Here is a 26,405-nt window from a genome sequence, read left to right as displayed (position 1 = left end):
CTTAACCGACTGAGCCACCCAGGCGCCCCAAGAACAATACTTTAAAGAAAGGTTAACATTCCCTTACATAAGAAGCATATGGTGTGTGTGTGTGTGTGTGTGTGTGCGCGTTTCAATCTTCCTCGGTTCTGGACAAGTCGAGCTTTCAAAGCTTTCAAATATCTCTTGGTGCGTCGTGCTATAGTCACAGAGGTTTTTTGCCTGCTGCTTCCCCACCATTCGATTGATCAAAAAATCCTTCCTGATACCCGAACTTTTCCTTTCCATCCCCTCCCTAGGCCCCAACTAGCTCTCAGAGTTGTCCACTATAAACATTCCTCCTAGGGATTCAGTTGGGAACAGCGCGTCTCCTTCTAGGCACTTAAGACCCAGGATGGTAGGGTGAGAGGAGACTTCATTGGGTCCTCTGGGGCAAGGCCTTAATTATTGCCATGAAAAAAGGCTCCAGAGTCAAAGGCGTCAGTGGTGACATGTCAGGGCAGACTGTGAGAATGCTGTTTGGGTTTGTGGGAAAGGACATCCTGACAAAAGGGACCAGGTCCCAGCACCACGCTACTCTTTGTCTTACCTCTCCCCCCCACCCTCCGCTCCCAGATCCACCTCTCTGAATTGGCCTCAAGGGGCCTACCTCTGAGTGTGGCTATGGGAGAAGACCATTCCAGGTCCAGACTGGGGCACGGGCGAGGGAATGCTTCCACTTCCTGAGCATAAATCACCATTGTCAAGAGCGAACATTATGACCCCCTTCTGAATGACAGCATTTAACTGACTAGAAATTTACTGTTTCAGGGGGACCAAAAGCCAGAAAGCAATTGTTAATTCTCAGCATGATCTAGAATTTGTTGACATACACATCATTTCTTTCTTCCCTGATTTACATGCACATATAAGTCACCACCTAAACCCTACACATGAGTCTCATCATTTCAAAGATCAAGCCCAGATCTACACAGGGCCCTCAGGTTCAGATCCTACTTACCCCTCTGTACCACTGACCCCTCTTTCTGTGCATCCAGCCATCTTGTCTTCTTCCTGGGGAGACTTCCAGATCCCTCAGTCCTAGCAGGACCTTCATCCCTGCCCCAGTTACGGACTCTTCTAGCAACTTAGCAATCCCTACAGGACTTACATAATTGCAGTCAAGCAATTAACTAGTTGGTGATTTACTCCACATTCCTGAATGTCAGCTCCCAGAGGGCAGTGACCATCTCTGCCTTATCCCACAAGAACTTAGGACTGTGCCTTGCATATATAATGAGTACAAAATATTTGTTTGAATGAATAATGAGGGGTCGAGGTGTCAGAATGTTTGTGCAGCCACACCAAATATTGGGGTGAGTTTGGCCCAGCTGACTAGCTCCAGGAGCCAGAGACACGAAGCCTGGGTGGGTGTTGGTGGCGGCCAGAGGATAGGGACAGGGCAGTTCAGCCACGAAGTATTTCACAAAAAGACCTCAGGCTGCCCTGCCGGCTGGGTGCCTCCAATGTTGAGCAGAGAGAGCACTCTGGGATTTGTCTTCCTGGTTCCATGTTTTTTTTTTTTTTTTTTTTTTTTTTTTTTCTGAGCAGCACAAGACTGGAGGGAAAAACAGTTTAGGAAGAAACACAACATTCTTTTATTCCTTGAAAGTCTGGGAAGTCCTCATGAGGAACAGGACAAGTTGGAGTGGCCAAACTCATTTTTCACTGTGCACAGCCCAGAAGGGACCCTGGTCATTTGGGGGTGGGAGAAGGGTCATGAAAGTATTTGAGGCTCCCACTGAAAGAACTCTTCTGGCTTTGGTGTCAAAAATACTTGGGTTTAAGTTCTCTGCTTCCACTTGCTAGCCGTGTGAACTGAGGCAAATGACTTAACCTCTCCTTGAACTTCAGTAGACTTTATCAGTAAAACGGACATGATCCTTGGGTTACCGGAGGAATTAACCAATCTAAGCCAGGTGTGTGATGCAGGGGAGACACTATAAATAAAGAATAGCTAAAATTATTGACGGTTTATTACTCTGTTAGGTCCTGGAGGGACATTTAGTTTTGATTGCTGTGAATTTTGACCCTTCTTTTTATCAGGGGTTATATAATAATCCACCCTGAGGCAGGAGTTTATATAACTGTTAGAAAGTTTGCTTCTCAAATTTAGAAAACATTTTTTCCCCCTCTTAACAGCTCATTGGTCACATTAAATCCAATTACAGCCCTGATTGAGAAACTTCATGGTTGGGATTATCCACAGCAATCAATACTCTCTTGGCTCCAGGAGAAGGCAGGTCCACTCAATTCCGCTGTCCTGGAAATGCCGGGCTCAGGTGTGGAGGCTTATTACCAGGTAATGTTAGAAAGAACACACACAGAGACTCGCATTCCTGAGCCATGAGCATGGGGCTTTTGTTTGTCCAGTCCTTATAAGGAGCGAGTTATCAGTCCTGCGGAAAGGTCGCTGCTATTTCTCTCTCCTCAAGGGACTGAAATCAGCTTTTTTCCTCAGAGGGGTGGGGCGGTGATTAAGCAGGGTGAATACGCCAGCACTTCAGATATCCAGTTGTGAGGATGTTGACAGATCCTTGCTGCAGAGCTGGGTTTTGGGGTTTTTATCAGATCCGGGGGGCTCTCAGAAGACGTACTTAGATGCGTCCCCAACCCCTCCCTGCCAGGGGCAAGAGACCCTGAAGATCCACTTTTGCAGCCAGAGAGCCAGCTGCAACGTTGGCCCGGTTGAAGGAGCTGGGGCTCTGTTTGCTCTGTGGTCACCCCTCTTTGCTCCTTCTGCCTTCTCCCTTTGCCAGTAGCCCTTGAGCACTGATGTGTGGAGCCGGGGGCTGCTGGGAGGAGCAGGGAGCCTAGAAAGTGGTGGGTGCTGCTCTTCCTCCTGTCAGAAGGGTCAGCTCTTCACACCTCACAAGAAGCAAGGACATAAGGCGGCCACCCTGGGGTCTCCAAGCCTCGAGCCTCGCTTCCTCGCCAAAGCCCCCGTCCTGTCCATCCCTCTCCTATCCTCAGGGTTCCACCACACCATCTTGTACCTGGTGCGTGGTCTGACATTGCACAAGCTTGTGTGGGTTGTGGTGCTTTCCTGGGCACACCGGTCTCGCCTCCCCACCAAGACCACAGGCTCTTCTTAAGCAGATACACAGCTTGCACCCCATCTGCAGCCCCGCAGGGCCCAATTCAAGGGCTAGGCATTTATTTATTTATTTTTTTAATTTTTTTTTCAACGTTTATTTATTTTTGGGACAGAGAGAGACAGAGCATGAACGGGGGAGGGGCAGAGAGAGAGGGAGACACAGAATCGGAAGCAGGCTCCAGGCTCCGAGCCATCAGAAGGGCTAGGCATTTAAATAGGTGCTGGGTGCAAGCTGGTTGATGGTGAGTTGATTAGGTTACAGGGCCCATAAAGCCTGGATGATACTCTCCTTTCAATGCTTTGTTGAGAATGTGGCCAAAGTTGTTGACAGCTGGTTATCTGAAGGCATTTAGGTCTCTTCCACCTGATACTTGCTCCTAGTTATGCCTGGGGCGGACCGGGCCCCAGCATTCCACTGTCCCTTCCTCCTGCGGGCAGCCATTTTTAAATCCACTTTCAGATCCTCCTCCAAGTGGGAGCCAGCCCCACTGTGTGCCCAGCGCTGACCCAGACATCAGTGCAAGGGTAAAGTAGAGCTACCATCCTGCCCCCAGGAGGCTTCTGTGTAGTTCAGGCATGAAAACACACATGGGGAGTACCTCCACAGGCACCCTTCCCCCACAGCGGCCTTCCTTCTATCCCTTGGACTTATTTATTGATTTATTTTAATGTTTGTTTATTTTTGAGAGACAGAGTATGAGCCAGGGTGGAGCAGAGAGTGAGGGAGACACAGAATCTGAAACAGGCTCCAGGCTTCAAGCTGTCAGCACAAAGCCTGACGTGGGGCTCAAACTCACGAACTGTGAGATCGTAACCTGAGCAGGAGTCAGACTCTTAACTGACTGAGCCACCTAGGTACCCTCATCCCTTGGACTTTTTAAAGCTTTGTCTTATCAATTTCCTGCTGTCACTTTTCCACACCCTGGGAACTCAGACCAACTTCTCAATGTCCCCTTTGTGGGGACGTCTTTAAAAGACCTCCTTGTCTTTTATAGGTTTTATTGTTAATTGCTGTAACAGTAGTAACAGGCTTGAGGAATTCACAAAGGTTCCCAAATCTTTCCTTTGGCACCTGCTGATAAAAAAATAAATCGGTGCAACTTTTCTGGGCAGGAAATTGGTAGTATTGCCTTGGAAGTTTCATGTGTTTTAGCTCTTTCTGTTCCATCAGGTTCTTTGTGCTCTGAGAAGGGCAGGGCCAGTGCAGAGTCTGCTTGGGATTCTCTCTCTCCCTCTCTCTCTTAAATAAATAAATAAATAAACATTAAAAAAAAAAAAGCGACAAGACTCTTAAATACAGAAAACAAATTGAGGGTTGATGGGGGGGCCGGGGGGGAGGGGAAAGTGGGTTATGGTCACTGAGAAGGGCAGTTATTGGGATGAGCACTGAGTGTTGTATGTAAGCGATGAATCACGGGAATCTACCCCCAAAACCAAGAGCATACTCTATACACTGTACGTTAGCTAACTTGACAATAAATTATAAAAACAAACAAGCAAACAAACACAGAACTTTTGTAGTAATATGGAGGATCACTCCAATGAGGTTCCTAGAAAAAACAAAAAACAATGTCTAATCTCACTAATAAGAACAGGACGGTAAGTTAAGAGATCTCCAAAAGTGTTGGCTGTGTACATAGATAGAACAGTTAGACCAGCTACAGAATGCCCAAATAAACTACACAAGGTGATCTGTGGCAGAAAAAAGCTCATCCTCTTCCAAATCCTTGTCACAGAAAACAGTCTCCTAGAACTGGGGGCTGTGATGGGGCAGAGAAAAGGAACTGTCTTGAGCCGGCCACCTGCCTGAACAATTAATTACCCCCATGAGAGTCCACAGATTTGGTTAATTTCAGAGATTCTTCATGGACAGAAAGCCCATCATCAAAATACAGTGGATGTTTTCCCCTGAGGCTTTTCAGAACAGTGAGACAATGGCTCATGTTTTGTTTAGCAGGAATTTAAGACTGAATGGCTTTAACTTTCTGAAGAATGAGAAGTACAGGTGAACCTGTAGCTTTTGGTGATGATAGGAGCCCTCCTATGGTCACCAAGAACTCACGGGAGGGAAAATACATCTCACTGGACTACTGGGTAGACTTGTTGCCTCTAGTAAAGTCACTACTTAGAAGCAAATTAGAAAACATCATAAAGGTGGTGGTCAGAATAATCCTCCAAAACAGAAAATTATAAATGGTAGAAATATTCATATTTTAAAACAAGAATTAAGTAGACTGTGGGAACAGGAAAATCATCTTGCTTTTGGTTTCAAGATATACTGGTAGTATCTGCTGAGGACATAGACACTTATTTATTACAGCCTCATTCAGAGACTTCATCTACTAAAGAGTGTGTTGTTATTTGAAACATCCCTGAACTATATGACTTCCAGAAACATGCCTCATTTGAGAATTTGGGACTCTGGAAGAAATCAAAACCATCTTTGATCTTGTAAAAAAAAAAAAAGCCACATAAAGAGCCCACTAATGAAACCTTATCAATGTATTTCACACTGAAGTGAAAAAAATATCCTAAAGATATGGAAAAAGAGAAAAGCATATGTAGAAAAGTTCCTCATATAACAATTAAAAGCATAAAACAGGGGCACCTGGGTGGCTCAGTCAGTTGAGTGTCTGACTTTGGCTCAGGTCATGATCTCACAGTTTGTAGATTCAAGCTCCGCATTGGGCTCTGTGCTGACAGCTCAGAGCCTGGAGCCTTCTTCTTCGGATTCTGTGTCTGCCTCTCTCTCTGCCCCTTCCCCACTCACACTCTGTCTCTTTCTCTCTCAAAAATAAGTAAACATTACAAAAATTTAAAATACACATAAAACAGAGGAGTGACTGTGTGCAGGTAAGTTTACATGCATCTCAAGTATCATGTGTGTCCTTACAACAGGACTGGGATAGGTATCGGTGTCCTTGTTTTCTAGATCTAGAAGATATCAAGTCTCAGGCAGTTAAGCACATTATCCGAGGTCACACAGCTCTCACGGATGGTCCAGGATCTGACAGCACACCTGTCTAATCAGAACATCTCAGGCACAACCAGCTTACCTTCCCTTGTATAGTTTGGCACTCACTCCCCACTTCCTGCCTCCTACAGGCTGAGCCCACCCTGGTCCAGAGGGACCCTGCCTCCTGCCTCCTTGGAAGCTCCCTGCCAGCAGGAGGCCCAATGCTGCTTTTAGAGCAAATAAGTATGAATCATGGATGTGCATACGCCCCAACCTAACACGGCATAGCCTCTTTCTCTAGCTCCTTCCTATGGACCCCCCACCAAGCCCTGGTCTCTTCCAAGCCACACACAGGTCACAAGGAAAGGGCACCAATACCTGTGTCTTTTCTCTGCCTGTGGTCATACCCTTTGGCTTTGACAGTTGAACTTACCAGGTGTTGGGTGGACTCTCTTCCCCACCACTTGGCTCTTGAGAAACCCGCTAGACTGTGTAAGGCATGGAGGGTGGGAGTAGCGGTGGAACAGCTGGGAGGGCTCCTTCCTGGAGGCTCCCAACAGTAGCTCTGACCCGTGGCTGGTTGTGGAGAGACTGCCTATAGCCTCAGGGCCACTGGAGAGAGCTCTGTCAGAAAAGGTCAGTAGGAACATGCCTGTAGCCCTACCGTGAGCCTCTGGGCAACGCACTTAGCCTAGCTGAGCATGGCTGCGAGGGGCCCAGGGGACAGTGCGTGGGAAAGCACAATGTAAACCAGTAAGCTCTAATATCAGGTGTGAGTAGCCAGAAAGGGACAGGAATCAAAGGACCAGAAGAGCCAGCCATGGGATTCTTCTCTGCTTCATTTACTGCTGAATCCCTGGCACCTAGAATGGTGCCTGGCATACAGCTGGTACTCAGTAAAACTTTTTTAAATGAATGAACAAATTCCATGGGTTCTTGGTGGCTCATCCCCTCTTTTAACCTGTGCCATTTCACTTACATGCCAAGAGCGCATGTGCTGTGTGAAGGTGGAAAAAGGCACTGGGGATGGTTTCTTGCTGTGTGAATTTGGGCCAGTTCTCTGTTACTCTGGGCCTCAGTTTACCCTATCTATCAAGTGGGAATAAGAATATGATCTACAGACATCATCCTGAGCGACCAGCATATGAAAACACGTAGATTTAAAAACTTTCACATATATGGTACGTTTTGTCTGTGACATGTCGGATTACAGCAGCCGAGGCAGAGACTCTTAAGGGATCCCTGTAGGCACTCACCTAGGTTCCAGTCCAAAGTCAGTCTCGGAAATGAAGAAAACCTTTTCTTTATTAGAAGTTGCCTGTACTAGAATGAGTCAAGTTATCTGTGTGGGTAGACGTGTGTTTATTTAGAAATTGAATTCCTGATTTGTGTCCAATATTTCCTAATGATCCATTTAAGGAAAGGGAAATACTCCCATACAGGACCAGTTAACAAAGTCTTGAGAAACCAATAAATCTCTTGCGTTTATCTAACAAATGGGCCAGTTCCTGACTCAGCCTGCTCAAGTCAGGGGCCTTCAGGGAATGTAGTAAGCTCCCTAAACAGATACAAAAGCTCTTATTTCATCACCGAAATATCTTTTCTGGAAGGCAATGCTGAGCTCCAACACGCAAACCAGCGTGCCTCCAATCCTCAGGGTCCCAGGGTGCTTGCATTGATGGCCTCCCTATTATCAGATTTTCCCAATGGCCCTCCTTCCTCCTATGCTCACCCACAGCCCTGCCCCTCCCCCCAAATCCCTCTCTACTTGCTGGCCGGGCCTGGACTCTCTTTGATGAGGACCAGGCTTTTCATTGGTCATTAAAGAGACAGCCGAAATAAACATACATGGTCAAGGGTCAGCTCTGTATCACCATAACTGAAGCGTATTTCCGTCCTTGGCTTCTCCATCAACATTGAACACCCTCCCTCATTATCTGCTTCTTGAATGCAGAAACACAGGAGAAAGGTCTACAAGAAAACATATACCCTAATTTGCCTTTTGTCCATGAAGATCGTGGGTATAATGTTCCCAGCATGCTGTGCTGAATAGAGCCATGAACTATCTAGGCATCATTTTGTTTTGGACAAACCACTTAACCTCCACATCGTCAGTTTTCTCATCTGTAAAATGAGGTGGTTAAACTGGAAATTTTCAAGTGCCTTTCTAGTTCTAAAAGAATGTTGCTCCTCCATTCCCCAGGCTACCTGTACCTGTCTGATTCAGTAGCACATCAGGATCCTACCCTTGCCCTCCTGGAGTGAAGAGAGACCCAGGGTGACACCTGATATGGTACTTTGAGGCTCTCCCTGTCTACACTCAATTACACGTGAGTCACAGGAAGTCACATCTATGTGCGTTCTTGGTCTTTGCTGCTTACTAGCTGTGAGTGACCTTGGAAAATCTTGGCACCTCTCGTCCTTTATCTCTAGAAGTGAGTGATAGCCCCTGCCTGGCAGAGTCAGTGGGAAGTTATTGTTTGTTTGTTTGTTTTTTAGAATGATGGATCCACTTGTCATTGGCCTCCTTGCTTCCTTCTTGCTGAGTCATATTGGGCTGGATGTATTAGGAAGAAGTGAGCCAAAGAAAAACTCCACAGGTGTCTCAGTTAGGCTCTAGGTGAAGCTGCTATAGCAAAGAGACCCACAAATACAGTGGCCTAAACATGTCCAAGTTTAACTTCCCTCTTATTAACAGAGATCATAAGAAGTCACAGGTAGGAGGGTGGTGAGCCCCTCTCCTCTATAAGACCCCAACTTTCCACATCCTGTTCTTTAGGACCAACTCAGAGCCTACTTCCCTCAGAGGCTCCAGAGCCCTCTCATCCACAGGCATCACGCGTGGTCAGCTCCGCTCAGTGGACTCAGCACACACCGCCTCCCCGTGCTAGGTAACTTTGCACCACCAGACTGGGAGCTCCTTTAAGGTCAAGAGTCATGTCCACCCCACTCTCTACTCAACTTCAGGGAAGTGCCTAGTTTAGCGCTTGGCACATGGTCAGTTCTCCGGGAGGGTTTGATTTCTAACCCCTCCCCCACCTCCCCCAGTGAGTGCATTTCTGGAGACTTCAGCCAGCCGTGATTATGAAAGCTGAGGTGTTTGCTTAGTCATCACCGACTTACATACTTTTCAACTTAATTACCATGCGATTTCTTCACATCCTCCAATAAACGAAAGACAAAAAATGCATATCTTTGGGAGAGGGAGGATGTGTGAAATTAATTCTCATGAAAGTCCTTGACTCACTACAAAAATGCAAGAAATGTGCTGCTTACACATGGATACAGGGAAATATAAATTTTCCTATGCTGTGCAAGTTCAGAGCCCTTGCGTGGAAGAGTGAATGTTTGTGTTAACATAAATTTTATAGAATCATTCTTTCTGAGTGGAAAAGCTTACCATAGTCATGAGTTTGGGTAACTGCTCCGATTTGAGTGGCTAATGACTAGCAATTCCAGAGAGCAAGGTAATTCAGTCATCTACCTCAATGTTTCCTTCACAGTTTGTGCACTGAACTGGAAACCACCCTCCCAAGTGAGCAGATCAATGGGAGTTCTACTGAGATACTTTATAGCTGGCATGGGGTAGGGTGGGTGGGAAGGACACAGTTTGTTTTACCTGCTTTGAAAATGTTCAGACCAACATTCTTGTGGCCATTCTCTGTGTTAGATCCAACTCTAAGTTATTTCTAATGGAGCATCTTGGTCCTGCCCGCTGCTGCTCCTTTAGCTCATTTCTGTAGTAAGTGAGATGACGTGTGTTCTTTTTTGGAACTGGAACTTTTATAAATATGTGCTGCACTTGTTATATTTTTATAAATATATCTGCTTTGGCTACAGGTTAAAGCCTATGACTCTACACTTACCCAGCCTCATAAACAGGAAAGTCTCATACGGTTGTGCAGGTTGTGCACTGCATGGCCCCGAGGTGTGTTACTTGCATGGACTATCATGGCCCCTCCAAAGCTATACTGGTAGCAACCTCCATAATACTTCAAGAAAGCCTCATCTAATAGATTATCCACAAATTTCTCAGCAGGTGTATGCTTGAACTCTGCCAGGTAGAGCTCAACAAGAGCTTGACTGAGAGCAGCAGCCCAGGAGCCACAAAGCATGTCTGTTCCTGGGTACTGAAGGTTTGTTCCTGGAACAATCCAGATGAATAAAAGGCTGCCTTCTGGGCCACATTGTTCTGACCCTGCATGCAATTGCTTTTACTTAATTACGCTCTGGCATAATGCATCGACCCTTTGGAGAATGTCATAAGAAACATTACGAGCCTGACCGTAGTTCTCTAAATGTTCTGGTGGAGGACCTTGCTCACAATATATAATTTCTTCGGAGGGGCCCATGGGAGAAATTTCTCTCCGGCCCTACTCTCAGGAAGAGTTATGCTTTTCCCGAACGGTGTGATTTGACAGACAGGCGCTCTGACTCACACAACTGAAGCCACTTTCATGTGTGTATTGACTGTCAGAAATCTGCGGGTTAAGTCAGTGGCCCAATACTAACCAGTATGAAGACCTCACACCATGTGTTTTGTGTTCTTGCCTCATTCCTGGCTTCATCAACATTAATAAATTCAAGAAAAGCTACTGCATGCCCACTACACAGCAAGCACTCATCTAGATCCTACCCTGAAGAAAACGGACAGAAGTTCCCAAAAGGAAGCTTACCTTCTAGTGGGGGATACATGGGAAACAAATTACATATGCCTATTGGTAATGGTGTGTGTGTGTTACCTATATAATTACCTACATATGCCTATGTACATATGCAATATTATGTATGTTACGTGTGCATATATGCAATATTATATATACATTGTAATTACCTCTACCTACACATACCTGTAATATTACATATATTACATATCCATATATGTATATTAGTGTGGTAAAAAGGAGAAAACAAATCAGGAAAGGGGAAGATGGTAGGCAAGGTAAATTTTAGAGTGGAGATCTGAGAAAAACTTTCTGGGAAGTTGCTCTTTGAGCAAAGCCTGAGGTGGTGAGGGAGTGTGCTGTGTGGATCCCCGGGGAAGAACATTCCAGACAGAGGGAGCAGCAAGTTCAAAATTCCTGAGGCAGGAGTGTGCTGGGCATGTGGAAGAAACAGCAAGGGGGCCGGCGTGGCTGGAGAGCCGCTAGGGAGGTAGTGACACAGTCACATGTATCATGTGCCCGGAAGAAGAGCCTCGTCAGGCCTGGGAGGACTTTGATGCGCTAGGACCCCATGCTGCCTAAGATGAAAACCATCTGAGCGGATTTCTGAGCAGGGTTCTGAGCGGGGGAGTGAATAATCCCCAGGGGTCACTCTAGCTAATGACTTGAGATCAGACAGAGGAGACAGAGGCAGACCACTTAGGACACACTTGCAGAAGTTCAGAGGTGATGGGGCTCGAGCCACCTGGTAGCAGGGGCAGGTGAGAAAGGGTCATATTGCGGGTGTACAGTCGACCCCTGAATATGGTGGCAGAATAGGGGGACAGTGGATTTGGACACGCTAAGTTTGAGGGGCTTGCTAGATGCCAGGTGAGGATGAGTGGGCTGGAGTTTCAGGCAGATACCTGGGCTGGGTATAAACAAACTGGGGGTTCTTGGGGACATGACACGGGAGGCGACGGCCCCAGGGTGAGCGCGGGCGGAGAAGAGGTGCCCCAACAACAGAGCCCTGGGGTATCGCAAAGCTAAGAGCTCATCTAAGCGTCCTATCCACTTTTTTTTTTAAACCTAATTTCCTAGGCTGGTATTCAACAAGCCATCTTAGTTTCTATAAACCTCCTTATGTGATGCTTAGAAGAAGGCACGGTTGAAACCAGTGCTGCAGCACTGATATCGTGTCAGTCATTTAAGAACTGTTTACTCAGAGCCATTACACGGCAGGCATTAGGAGCTGGGGGTGACCAGACAAAGCCTCTGGCCTTGTGAAGCTTATGTTACAGTCGAGGAGAAGGACAGTACTTGACATGTAAACGAACACGCAAGACAGTTTCAGATTGTATCGGGTGCTATAAAGAAACTAGAACAGAAAAAGCAGAGGACAGGAGCTGTGGCTTCCCTGAGGACATGCTATTGGAACTGAACCAAAGTGAAAAGAAGGAGCCATGCAATGTTCCAGAGGAAGAGCATTCCAGGCAGAGGGAGGAGCCAGTGCGAAGGCCTGAGATGGGAATGAGCTTGACGTGTCGAGTGACAGAAAGTAGGCTGACTGGTGTGCCTGGGACACAGTGAAAGGGAGACTGAGGTACGAGGCAAAGCCAGAGGGACAAAAAGCCACTCGTGTTGAGTCCTGCCAGCATGGCAAGAACTTTGGGTTTTATTTTGAGTGTGCTGGGGAGTCTCTGTGGATTCTCAGCAGAGCAGTGATGGGATGTGATTTACCCCAACTGTGGAGTATAGCCCGGCCTGTAAGAAACAGAGAGACTGGAATGGAGGATTCCGGATGGATGAGGAGCCAGCCAATGGGGGCTGCACTAGGACGGGAGCAGTACAAGTGGGAGACGGTGCACGGGTATTTGAAGTCCTTCTCGATGGACTGAACGAAGGCACAGAGAAGTCCTCAGTAACTCCTGGGTTTTGGCTTGAGCAACTATACGGACGTCCATGCTGTTGACAAGAGGCTGGACAAACTGGAAGAGGGGCAGGTTTCCCTGAGAAATGAAGAGTTCCAGTCCAGCTGTGGTAAATTTGAGCTGCATACTGGTCACTTTGCAATTCTGTATGTTACCTACAAAGAATGTCCCACATTCGTTCAGTGTTACACTCCCACCAGCAATGTTTGAGGAGGGTTTCAATTTCTCCACATCCTCACCAACACTTGTTATGTCTGTATTATCTTTTTTACCTTAGCCATCCTAGTGTGAAGGAAGTGATATCTCGCTGTGGCCTTGATTCACATTTTCCTAATCTCATGATGCGGAATATCTTTTCATCTGTCAGTTTCTGGCCTGCGGGGTTTTGGATCCCTGGGCTGGGATGCCGAGACATGGCTGTATTTAGACCATGCTGCCGACCTTCCCGTCAGAGCTAACAGAGGAACATGTTTCATCAGGGTGTGAGCAAACATCGTTTCGAGGCCCTTTCTGAAAACAGATGTGGTTTTTGCCTGACAACCTAGCAAAAGAAATTAATGTTAAAGTTTTAAAATTATTTCACAAACTGAATGAGTAAAGAGAAAAAAAATTGGCATGAATAAGACATAAGAGAAGCTCCATCAGAAGAAAATTGTATTATTTAAATATTTGCTTGGAGGATATTTATTTGCAGTGAAACCCCGACTTCTTTCGCCCCACTACGCTAGGCAGGCCAATGCCACTGCCCTGGACATCCAGTGATCCTGTAATACGCACAGATCAATGGTACTTTCTCAGGACCAGAATTTAAACTTCCTTCAGAAAGATCTCAGGCCAACCATCTCACACAGAGGATGTTTCCAGACTGCTGGGAGGTTAATTTGGAATCTTCAGTTGCTCAGTCAGAAGATTTTCAGTGTTTCCAGCCTGCAGTTTGCAGATTAGAGGGCTGTCTGGTGGCCGGGAACAGGGGTACATCACTAAGATCTCTAAGCCTAAACTTGATTGGAAACAAATTTGATTTTGTAGTGCAAACCAAGGGTTCCCTAAAACAGCCAGCTGACTCTGATCCTACCCAGGATTCCCACCTTAGTTATTTGGGAAATCTGATTCCAAACTTGAACATCTCTCTCTTCTCTGACACACATTCTCTCATCTTATGAGTAAGAATCACAGTGAATTAGTCTGCTTTTTAGAGCTCACAGTAGGAGAAATCTCGAACCAAGGCAGATCAAACAAACAGGCAAGTCTGCAGTCATTTACACGATACTCTACTCTCCGAGGGACTTCTGTCCGACCCTGGTCATTAGAACAGCTTTGCCCCTCTGGAAAGCAGCTAGCTGGACAGACGGTGCAAGGAGGAGAAAGAAGCAGCTGAGGGAGGCACTTGTATATTTTATAAAGGCCTGGGCTTTACCACGTTGTAGACATGTGTTTTCGGGCAAATTACAGTAAAACCTTGATTTGCGAGCATAATTCGTTCTGGAAACATGTCTGTAATCCAAACTTGTTCGTCAAACCGAATTTCGAGAACCATTGGCTCAGCTGGGGTCATGTGATGCCATCACATACTACTCATATTTCAAGACATCACTCATTTATCAAGTTAAAATTTGTTAGAAATATTTGCTCACCGTGCAGAACACTCACAGAACAAAATCACTCTCAATCCAAGGTTCTACTGGACTTTCTTTGAACCTCCATCTCTTCCTCTGAAAACCTGAACTAAGTTTACTTATTTTGCTCGTTTACTTCCCAGGGCTGTTTGAGGCGCAGTGACCACACGGCTGCAGTGATACATGAAGTGAAACATGAAGGACGCTATTGTTATATTGTCTCTTTCTCCAAGGTTCAGTGGGAACCTTCTTTCCTTTCAAACTCCATCCTGGATCCCAAACCCAAACCCCACAAATTAATTCCAGACATTCAGATTCAACAGAAGTTTCCTTAGCTGAAACAAATCCAGCTTCTGGATGAACAAAATATTGAAGAGATAAATGGATTTGGTCATTTAACAAACACTTTTTGGTGCCTATTGTGTTCCAGAGACTGTTCCAGGTACCAAAGAAGCAGCTATGAGCAAACCAGACAAAACTCCACACCCTCATGGAGCTTCCAGCGAGAAAGGAGAGAGAAAGGAGAAAGATTCTAAACAAATAAATTGTTAAGACACATCAGAGGTGAAGCTGGAGATGAGGAGGGGTACTCCTAACGTGTCCAATTCACAGTTCCAAAGGCTGAATTTTGGGGGGTGAGTTAGCTTTCTAAGGCTCATTTCTGGTTTTTCTGGTTTTGTTTTTGTTTTTTAATTAATTTATTTATATTCAAGTTAGTTAACGTACTGTGTAGTATTGGTTTCAGGAGTGATTCATCACTTACATATAACACCCAGTACTCATCCCAACAAGCGCCCTCCTTTACGCCCAGCCCCCATTTAGCCCATCCCCCCCCCCCAACATCCCTCCAGCAACCCTCAGTTTGTTCCCTGTATTTAAGAGTCTCTTACGGCTTGCCTCCCTCTCTGTTTTTATCTTACTTTTCCGGGGCTCATTTCTAAAGAGGTATCTATCACCTTCCTTCCAGTTCAGCTGTCGCTCTGGTCCCAGGCACCAGCAGCCAGGCCCAGCAGGGAAAGCCAGGCAGCGGTGGTGAGGGAGGGCAATGCCAAGCCTGGCGGATGCAAGGTGACCGCACGCCGTCCAGCCCCAGGAATTGGATCACCTTGGGAAAGATTCTCCACCTTGGCTCTGTCTCAAAAGCCCTGTGCTACGCTTCCTTAAATAGCACTTGACAGAGACCAGCTCCATCCACTTCAAAGCCCTCTCTGTTTGCATTGCACGAATGACACATTCCTGTCGAAACTCATCCAGACTAACAGCTGCTAATTTCCTAGCAATGCTGCCCTAACAGTTCTGGCACGGCATGGAATTCATTCTGGCATAGCACTGGAAGTTTATATTTCCGAAAAAAAAAAAAAAAATCTTTCAAAATCCTTTTCTCTGTTTCTGCCCGGCTACTCAATCTCCACCCCCAGGGACCATCTTTGACCAAGCTCAGTAGGTAGGCCCCTTCCGTCAGCAACTGGAAAGCCCTGTGTGATAGCGGTATTGCAAGCACTCTGCATAAATAATAGTACAGCTTGCATTACACTGAGCCACGTCAGGCTATTTCTTGACTTTATGGACTCATTAGTTTTCTGCCTCATGACAACTTTAGTAGGAAGCCTGGACAAGTCCATACAGGATTTAGAAACACATAATTTCAGGTAAAGGAAGGCAAGGAGGTCATGTCTTGTGCTCCAGTTCCACGTGCCTGGTGTAGGCTCCATATAACGCTGGTCTGTGAAGGAGTTGCAGGCGGCTGGGTGGGAAGGAAGTGAGGGGTGATTGACCGGTAATGTCTGCCATGGATGAGACAGAGTACAGGGGCCTGCCTCTTGGGTATTTGCCACGTCTGACCTACTGCCAACTTCTCATTTTACAACTGAGGGAACCGATGCTCAGAGAACTGAGGTGACTCCATCAAGATCATACCGACAGTGGGAAGCAGAGCCAGACCTAGAATCCAAGTGTCTGGATTTCCACCTGAGGATCACTTTCAACATTTACTCTTCTTTGCTCTCATTCATAAAGTCTATAAAGGGCTGACTTCATAAGGCAAGGAAGGACCGGGGACCCGGCTGGCTCTGTGTAATGCCTGACGCACGGCTCACGGTGATCCGTTGCCTCAGTGGTCCCAGCCTGGTTCCCACTCCGTCTGCTCCCTCCCAGCAGTTCTGCACTCCTCAAGCTATTGTGGACCTGGCAAGAAGAATGAGGGGCCCTCCCCATGCAGAAATCTATAGTGATTCACATGGGGCCTGGGCTCCTGACCCAGAGCATGATGTTATTTCCTCCTGCCTATAGCCATGTTGCCCTCAGAATTCTTTTTTTTTTTTTAATTTTTTAAATCTTTATTTTTGAAAAAGAGAGAAAGCAAGTACGAGTGGAGGAGGAACAGAGGGAGAGGGAGACACAGAATCAGAAGTGGGCTCCAGGCTCTGAGTCGTCAGCACAGAGCCCGATGCAGGGCTCAAACTCACCAACCGCAAGTTCATGACCTGAGCCCAAGTCAGAGGCTCAACCAACTGAGGCACCCAGGTGCCCTGCCCTCAGAATTCTTATCATCCCAGTTTGGATGGGCTCAAACTTGTGACAGTATGCACAGAACTCCTTGCATTTTTTTTTCTCAGAGTGATGCTAACACACACCACAGTTACTTCTTTTAAAACTTAGCCTACATGTTTAAGAATAACTGATGTATTTGATGAGGAAATACATTCACATGTAGATGTTAGCAGAAAGGGAGAGAGGACCAGAAAGGCTCTTCTGTTTTTGTTTGAATTTATCATGAGATATCTTTCTTTTAAAAATAAAATAAGCTGTGGTTCAACCGATCACGTACCTTTTCCTTTGGCCCAGCACCTCTCTTTCCAATCTCCATGCCTGTCGTCACCTCCTCCTGAAACACTCTGCTCTTGCCAGGAAAACGCTCTTCTCCCCTTCAGTGTCTGAAGTCCTCCTTTGCGTTGGGGTAAGAAAAGAAAATTTGTTTAATTCAACAAACTTATTGAGTAACTACAAGATGTCAGGCATGTGCTTGGCACTCAAGATTTAGACATAAATGCAATGGGGCCCTGCCCTTGGGAAATTTAACTGAAACTTACAATGAGCCAGAGAAAAACCATGCTGAGCCTTGTGCCCTTTAAGCATCACCCTAAATCTGCTCTTTTGTGGTCATGCACTGTGTCCCTTTTGTTCTCCGCTTTGTCCCCAGCACCGATCACAGTGCCTGGCACATGGTGCTAGGAAAGACTGGTGACTCACTCAATCACTGATTCCTTACAATCACCCTACAAAGCAGGCACCATTTTTCTCCTCTTACAGATGAAGAACTGAAGTGGACAGGAGCTAAGGAGCCTCTCCCAAGGTCTCCTGATAGTGATGACTCAGTCACTTCTCTCTAAACCCTTTGCTTTTTCTCCTATATAGCACATCGTACTGAGTCTTCTCATCTGTAAATTTGGAGGAGCAGACTGGATGATCTCATGGTATTTCATAGCTAATGCCAAAGTTGGTACTCGAATGCATACCTGGTTTCTCTAGGAGGCTTCTTGTGTGTTTTATGTTACCATGCATTTTTCCTGCCCTCATAATACTATTGGCTCTTTGAGTTTAACCTTTCACTTTGTAACCTATTTGTAGCACCCCCAGAGCCGTATTCTATGCTCAAGGACTTCTTATTTTTTAAAGTTCATGGCTACGTGAACCTGCCTTATCTGGACTAAATAAATCACATACTTTACTTCCCGACATCAAGATTTTCTTTCCCAGTTTTCTCTCAAGGACAGCAGCCAGCTTTTGGTGCTTTGTGGCAGGCCTCAAAGAATCCCATGCCTTAAGATGGACAAAATATTTCTTGGATATGATAACTCTTGATTTTGAAGGGAAAAAAACAGACTTTAAAATTTTGTGGGATCATAAAAAGAAACAACTGTATTTCTATACACTAACAATGAAAAATCAAAAATGAAATTAACATTTTCATTTGCCATAGTATCAAAAAGAATAAAATACTTAGAAACAAATTTAACAACAGAAGTGCAATACTGGCACGCTGAAAATTAAAACACGTTGTTGAGAAAACTGAAGACCTAAATACATAGGGAGATATCCCATGTCTGTAGACTGAATGACTTAACACTGTTAAGATGGCCACATTCCCTAAACTGATTCACAGATCACACACAATCCCTATCAAAAAGCTGACTTTTTTTTACAGAAATTGACAAACTGATACTAAAATGTACATATAAATGCAAGGGACCCAGAATAGCCAAAACAATCTTACAAAGAACAAAGTTAGAAGACTTATACTCCCTGATTTCAAAATTTCAGGGGTACCTGGGTGGCTTAGTCAGTTAAATGTCTGACTTTGGATTAGGTCATGATCTCACAGTTTGTGAGTTCAAGTCCTGTGTCAGGCTCTGTGTTGAAGCCTGGAGCCTGCTTTAGGTTTTGTGTCTCCCTCTCTGCCCCTCCCCTGCTCGTCCTCTCTCTCTCTCTCTCTTGCTCTCTTTCTTTCTCCCTCCCTCCCTCCCTCTCTCTTTCTCAAAAATAAATAAAACATTAAAAATTTTTTTGAAAAAAATTGCAAAGTATAGGAATCAAGATATTGTAACACTAGAATAAAGATATATAGATCAGTAGAGTAGAATTGAGAATGTAGAAAGAAATTCTTATATTTGTGGTCAACTAATCTCAACAAGGGTGCTAAGACAATTCTATAGTTCTTTGCTTTGTAACAAATAGTTCTGGGACAAGTGGATATCACCATGCAAAAGAATGATGTTGGACTCCTAGCTCACCTCATGCATCAAAATTAATCCAAAATGGACCAAAGACCTAAACATAAGAACTAATGCTATAAAACTCTTAGAAGAAATAGAGGTATAAATTGTCATGACCTTGAATTGGGCAACAATTTCTTACATGTGACACCAAAAGCACAAGCAGCCAAAGGCAAAAAATATACAGGTTGGATTTCATCAAAATTGAAAACTTCTGTGCTTCAAATGACACCATGAAGAAACTAAAAAGAACAGCCACAGCATGGGAGAAAATATTAGCAAATTATATATCTGATACGGGTCCAGTATCCAGAATATATAAAGAGTACTTAACAACTCAAGAATAAAAAGACAAAAAACACATTCACTATACTTTTCTGAGTTGTCCTACATGCCGTTCCAGGCTTTTAATGTTGTCTGTCTTCTATGCTGTTCCTGTAAGATTTCTATGAAAATACATTAAACTATAAAAAAGGCAAAACAAACACAACTTTAAAATGGTAAAGGATTTGAATAGCCATTTCTCATAATAAGATGAACAAATGCTTAATAAGCATGTGAAAAGATATTCAACATCATTAAGCATTAGGGAAATATAAGTCAAAATGATAATAAGATGTCACTCTGTACAGCCTAGGATGGCTATAAAAGAAAAAGACAGGTAATAACAAGAATAGTGAGGATGACGAGGAATTGGAACCCTCCTTCACTGCTGGTAGGTATGTAAAATAGTGCTCAAAAAGTTCAACACGGAGCTACCACATGACCCAGCATTTCTACTCCTAGGGGTGTGTGTATACATACACACATGAAAACATTTAAATGTGCAAAAACTTGTACATGAAAGTTCATAGCAGTATTAGTCATAATAGCCAGGAGGTGGGAATAACCCAATATTCATCAAGTAAGGAATGAATAAACGAAGGATGCATATACATGCAATGGAATACTATTTGGCAATCAAAAGGAATGAAGCACTGATTCATGTTACAACAATCGATGACCTTGAGCATGTTATGCCAAGTGAAAGAATCCATCCACAAAGACCACACATTACACGATTCCATTTATATGACATATCCAGAATAGGCAAATCTACAGAAGCAGACAATAGGACAGTGCTTGCCAGGGGCTGGAAGGAGCAACAATGGGGTGACTGAGAATAGGCACCGGTTTTTTGGGGGGGGGGCGGTGGTTAGTGATGAAAATATTCCGGAATTGAAAAGTTGTAATAGTGGTACAACTCTGAAAGTGGCGAATACTCTGATATATAAATTATACCTCAATAAAGCTGTTTAAAATAATGCTTGTGGGAAATTCAATAGGAAAATGAGACAGGCTAACCAAAAATCCCATTCTTAGCACCTGGGAGTCTCCCCACCACTGCTGTGGCAACAGTCACACCCACAGAGCTCTGAACGTATGGATTTTCAAAGGCTGTCTTACCCACTTAGCTGGTGATTCTTCAACCTCTCTGTAATATCCTTACCAGGTGATTACCTAGCTTATACTTGACTAGGCTGTCTTCCCCACTCTCCAAGCTTTTATTGAATGTCTACTATGCACTCAGCTCTGGGATAAGCATTGAGAATAGATTTTGCATTGTTGTCTCTTCAAAGGAACAAACGTTTATTTGAATATTTGTAATGTGTCAAGCATTTTACTAGTTCCTATTCATTTTGTTTATTTGTACCTCTTTTAGTTGGAGTTCTCCCAGAAGCAGATCCTGAGACAAAGACTCAAGCGGAAATAGTTTTTTTGGCCAGTGCGGCTAATACTTGCAGGGGAGTGAGAAAGGGATCCAGGGAAGGAAAGGAAGCCAAGAAATCAGCTACCATAGTGAGCTACTAAAGCTTCCACCTAAAGGGAAACTCTGGGGAAAGGTATAAAACTGTCTGGAAAATGTATTCCACCCAAGGGCCAGGTTGCTGGAATGTTTGTAAGGCTGATTCCAGAGTCCAGTTGAGCATATGCAGGACATATGTTAATTTCTAAGCACTTCTGGCTGCCTAAAGGAAGCACAAATTACGCATCCTTCCCCAGATCTGAACTGGGAGATGGGTGAAAGAGCCCGCTGGCACAAATGCAGATTTGGGCAACTGGTAGTTAAGAGAGAGAGAGAGAGAGAGAGAGAGCGCAAGAGTGCAAGTTGGGGAGGGGCAGAGAGGGAATCTCAAATAGGCTCCATGGACGAGATATGGTCCCACAACAGTGAGATCATGACTTGAGCCAAAATCAAGAGTGGGACCCTTAACTGACTGAGCCACCCAGGGGCCCCATAGAGTGTGTGACCCTTGATCTCGAGGTTGAAAGGGTTGGGTTACGTTGGATGTACAGATTACTCAAAAATAATAAAATCTTTTTAAAAGATAGGATTAGAGGCAAAGTCTTGGAGTGTAGGGTTATGACAGCTTCTGTGGCGGGCATCACGGCTCTCCTGGGGCCACAGCTTGGGCCTGGGGACATGCCGACAAGGGGGAGAATCCCAGCCTTGAGGTTTCCTAAAGGACTCTGCTAGAACTCTGTCCTGGAAGTGGGTCTTGCCCTGCCTCACTGCCAGGTTGGGCAGCGCTCTCACCGACACCACAAGGGAAGTGACAGCAAGTCTGACCTCCTCCGCCCCTCTCCCAGCCCCTGCTTCTCCTTGGCTCATTCTGCCATCGTGGCTGCTGTCACAATCTCTGCCGAGGGAGTCCTTCGGATGCTGCGCTTGAGGGTGGCAGGGGTTGTAAGCAGGATGCTTTCTGCTACCCTTGCCTATAGAATCACTAAAATCTCAGGAATTATCCACCACTTCCCCTCTCCAGGGCCACCTAATAATGACGCAGGGCCACCGGGAGCCTCCAATATGCATGCACTGCCCCCCCCCCTCCCTGGCTTGTCACAGGTGGGCAGGCAGTGTTACGAGGTTTCCGTGCCTGACCAAAGAAACGGAGTCTCAAATTCAAGTCAGTAAAAGGGCTGGAATCAGCAACCAGGTCTTTGGACTTAATCCAGAGGTCTTTCTGGGGTAGGAAACGTCCTGTTTTTTCACCCCTCAAATAACTGTGACAAAATCATGATGCAAGACTAGGGCTCCACATCCAAATGAAAGAAACCGCTCCTACCAATTTGGAAACGTGACTGCATTTGGCTTCGATCTGCAAGGCCTTGCTATTCAAACATTCAGAAATACAGGTGATTATTGTTCCCATTATGATAGTAATAATGTTCATTCTACAAAATGTGTTTAGAGAGCGGATTTGTGGATTTTTGTGTTTCCAAGGTAGAGACTTTGGACCATCCCTGGGGGAAAGTGACCTCATCTTAAAGGAATGAATGCTCCTGGAAAAGAGTTGTGTCAAGGTCCCAGCGGTTTTGTGTTTCTAAGAGAGGACTGGACCCTTTCCACTCTCCAAGAGGGTAAATAAGTTTTTACGCTTGATTTTCTGACTTAACAGGCCATCGTGTTCTTTCCAACAAGCTGTTAAGCTTTATTGCATAAGAGAAGAGAGACAATGAGAGTCATTGTGCCCAAGAACTGAAGGGGGTGTGTGTGTGGGGGGGGGGGAGCAGTGCTCCAGGGCCAGGGGCCTCAGCTGCCTGGACACCAACCCTGAGGGTGGCCTGAAGGAAGGTTTGGTGCCCTCAAGGTGCCCTGGTGATGGGATGGGGGATGGGGAGCACTAGCAGAAACATTCTCCTGTCCCAGGGGCTTTGCTGGACCTGTGCCTGCCCCTGCCCCAGGGCCAACCTAAACTGTGGGGGCCCACTAATGAGGGTGAGTACCCAAGTGACTGATGGAAACGCGAGAAGTGAAGCTGCACAAAAGCCTCTTTCTACTCCCAGGACACCTATAGGGCCCAGGGAACCAGCTCTTAGCATGGGGGCCGATCCTCATTTTTATATCTAGAGGCGGTACAAGAGCTGCTGGTGCATCTCAAGCTGGGAAGTGAGGGACTAGACACCAGTGCTGCGATACACAGAAAAGTTGTACGAAATGCATGCTTCCCCATCCCAGTAAGCAGTTAATGGTGCTGGAGCCCCAGTGTCTGCAGAGCCCTTCCACCACCAACCCTCCAGGCAGGTCAGGAGGGGTCGGCTCTAGCTCCCTCCTCCTCCACACCTGTACCAATGCAGCCTTTAACCAGAAGATTCCACCCGGAGAAAGGTGAGCCTTAATGCTCAGGAACACTGTGACAACATTCACCTCCTTCCTTGTTCCCAAAGTCGGCAGCATCTCCAGCACCAGAAACCGGTTAAAAGTGCCTGGAATTTTGAAATTCGGGTACTTACTGCAGAAGATGCTTATCAGTGGAAAGAGTAAGTCCTGGTGTCAGCTGATGCGCACGTGTGGCAGCTCGGAGGGGGGTTCAGAGCCCCTTTACCTCTAGGGGTGAATGCAGGGCACGTGCTCCTCCAGTCGCCCCTGCTCAGGGCCTAAGAGGGATTGAATGCCTTTTGTGGGGCCTTCCAGACATGACGAAAGTCCAGCAGTCCCTTGGCCACAGCCTCCCAGTTCACAGTAAGCCTCCCCCAACCCCCGGAGGCAAGGCGATGGAATGTGGCTGAATCTTAGCTTGGGTGACCTGGGACTCACGTGTATTTTTAATTAAACTGAATTCAGTAATACATAAGTCACATGTGTTAGGAGAATAATGATCCCCTCCCAAAGTTGTCCACGTCGTCATCCCCAGAACCTGTGACTATGTTAGGTCACATGACAAAGGGGAAACAAGATTACAGATGAAATTAAGGTTGCTAACCAATTCACTCTAAGATTGAGAGATTAGCCCGGATTATCTAAGCGAGCCTGATATAACATCAAGGGTGCTTAACAATGGAAGAGAAAGGCAAGGGGAGAGGTTGAAGTGACGTCATGTGAGGACTCCGTGTAACTCTGCTGACATCTTGATTTCAGCGCAATGAAACCCATGTTGGACTTTTAGCCTACAGAACCATAAGGTGATAAAGTTGTTATAGTCAGTCGCTAAGTCCGAGGTAACTTGATACAGCAGCAATAGGAAACTAATATGCTATGTATTAGCCAGTTGAGAAACAGGTGTCAGGGCGTTGAGGAATGCTTCAGCGTTTTCAGAACTCTGCTGCAAACAAGGCATCCATTCTTGCTCCGTTTTCTGGGTTTCTCCAGATCGTGTGTTTCAAGAAGAAAATATGTCCTTAAAGCCCCTAGAATTCATGGCTGCAAAAACAGTTTGAGGAGCCTCAGCTAAGTGGGAAACAAATATAATAAGGTGCATTTCCCCAGTCACCACCTTTGCCCGTCCAGCCCAGTCTGGGTCAAAATTCCAATCTCAGATCCAGCGTAAGCCTCTCCTTCCCTCTCTCCCTGAGAAAGCCCCGGAACTGAGGCCCCCTTGGCGACAGCCATACCTCCGTCTGGCCAGCATTAGTCTGTGCCGTTAACCTCTTCTCTGGGTGGGTATTGCCTCACTTGGCCACTTGGCTTGTTGTCAAGCAACTACCAAGCGGCCTCCGCAGCCCTCTGCCCAGGCTGCTCCCACAGGCCTTCTGCCTTGGGAAATCGCGAGGTTTTGACCTAAAAGTTTTATGGGTGCCTGCAAACGACAGGAACATCAGTTGTGCTCCCCCAAGAACTTTCCGAGTCCTGCCACGTTCTGATCCACGCAGATGGCCCCTCAGTCTTAGAGCACATCTGGCTCTCCACCTCACTTCGGGGAGGAAGTAACCTTCCCCCGTGAACACTGCACTGGCCGAAACTTGCCCTCTTTCTCTCTCCTTCCTCAGGTCTCTAATTATATTGCGGAAGGGAGTGGGGTGAAGGTTACAGGGAGTCAGCCTCTTGTTAAGCGTGGAGTGAGTGGTCTGGCCCTTCCTTAGAATGAGGGGCTCCGAGCACTCCTGTTGTCCAATAGAGCATGGGCCTCCATTTTCCGGCTTAACTTCCGGTTCCAGCTGCTTTTCAAAAATCCTGTCTTTTGGTGATGCCCTTTCTAGAAATCTTTTTGGTCAGTTTTAACAACCACCCCAATGATTAACACAGAGGATCTGAAACGCAGCTCTCTGTGAGTGGGGATTGTGAGAGTTAGATTTCAGCACCACAGAAGTGAGAAAAGAACCAAAGAGTTTTACTAAATACCATAAACTAATAGCTGGGGTGGAGAGAAGCTAGGCCCACGAGCCTTAGGCCCCTACCAGGAAACATCCCTTCCCATTCTCTGAACTTCAGGCTGCTAAGAAATTGTGACTCTGGGTGGCGCCTAGGGCTTCCGACTATGACCCAGCTCCTCAGGCCTCGCTGGTTACAGGGTGTGGAAGAGGCCACATTAACAGTAATGTGTACCTGCTTGTACCCTCTCACCTGCTCCTACAAGGCTTCCTCCCAGTAACCACCTCTCAGTCCCAGGGGTCTGTGTCCCCAGGGGGTGCTCGCTTGGTGGGGGTGGGGGGCACCTTGGATGCACAGTTACTGTTCTGAGTGCTGCTCTCTCACGCGCTGGAGAAGTGAGTGGTCTGTGGAAAGAGGTGAGAAAGTGCTCCATTCCCTTCCTCATGCACTGGTAGAGTCCCAAAGTAGTGCTACCTGGGCCTGTAATCTTACAGATGCTTTGGGTTTCATTTCACCCAATATTTTACACTTACAATATTCGAAGCAGTTTGCAAGCACGAACTCACACGACTTCATATCAACTCTCTGAGCTAGGAACCACACATATATGGCTATTTGCTAGAGGGGGCCGCCCTTGAAGGGTTAGGTAACTTGCCCGAAGTCACTCTGTGAGTGGTGGGACGGGGCTAGAATTTTTTTTAAACGTGTGGTTTACTCCCAGCCCTTGTCTCCCTGTGGCCCAGTAACAAGTCTGAGAAGCCAGGCTGAGGATAGAATCATGCCTGGCCTCTAACACCTAACGCTCTGCTCCCAGCTTGGCTCACTGCACCGGCTCTCTCCCTGGAATGAGTTCTCCGGAAGGCTCCTGTACCCCCTTAAAAATAGACCACTCTCAGGCAGCCCAAGCTGCACCAGAGAGGCCCAGATTCCCAGCAGAGGAGGAAAATGCTTGGGCTTTGCTGGGTGTGGCCCCCTGAATCTGATACAGAATTTGAGGTCGAACTCTAACTGCTTTCTTCCCAGGCAGGATCTTTGGAGAATGACTGGTTTTTCTGGTTAGCGGCTGCTCCCTTCTCAAACTAAAGAGGCTATGTTGGCCTGAAGAAGAAGAGCATCACGGCCTCGGCAGGTCGGGCTGGATGTAAGTGCTCGTGATCTCTGAGCTGGAGGAGACTCACCTCAGAAAGGTCCCTCGGCTGGTCTGCCTGCTCTGCTCCAGAGCAGAGGCCCAACCACGGAGCGAGTGATTGGTCGACAGGGGAAAACTTACCTTTCCTTTGCCCTGTGAGCGCTCCTGATTAA

The 26,405-nt window shown here is 46.2% G+C and overlaps 1 pseudogene; it reads left to right on the top strand.

Moving 5' to 3' along the window:
* Positions 1-2,287: 2,287 nt before the first annotated feature.
* LOC122479428 lies at positions 2,288-5,480 on the top strand (annotated as a pseudogene).
* Positions 5,481-26,405: the final 20,925 nt, after the last annotated feature.

This window comes from Prionailurus bengalensis, chromosome C1 (assembly GCF_016509475.1).
Source record: "Prionailurus bengalensis isolate Pbe53 chromosome C1, Fcat_Pben_1.1_paternal_pri, whole genome shotgun sequence".
NCBI lineage: Eukaryota > Metazoa > Chordata > Mammalia > Carnivora > Felidae > Prionailurus > Prionailurus bengalensis.
This window is presented reverse-complemented; position numbering and strand designations above follow the sequence as displayed.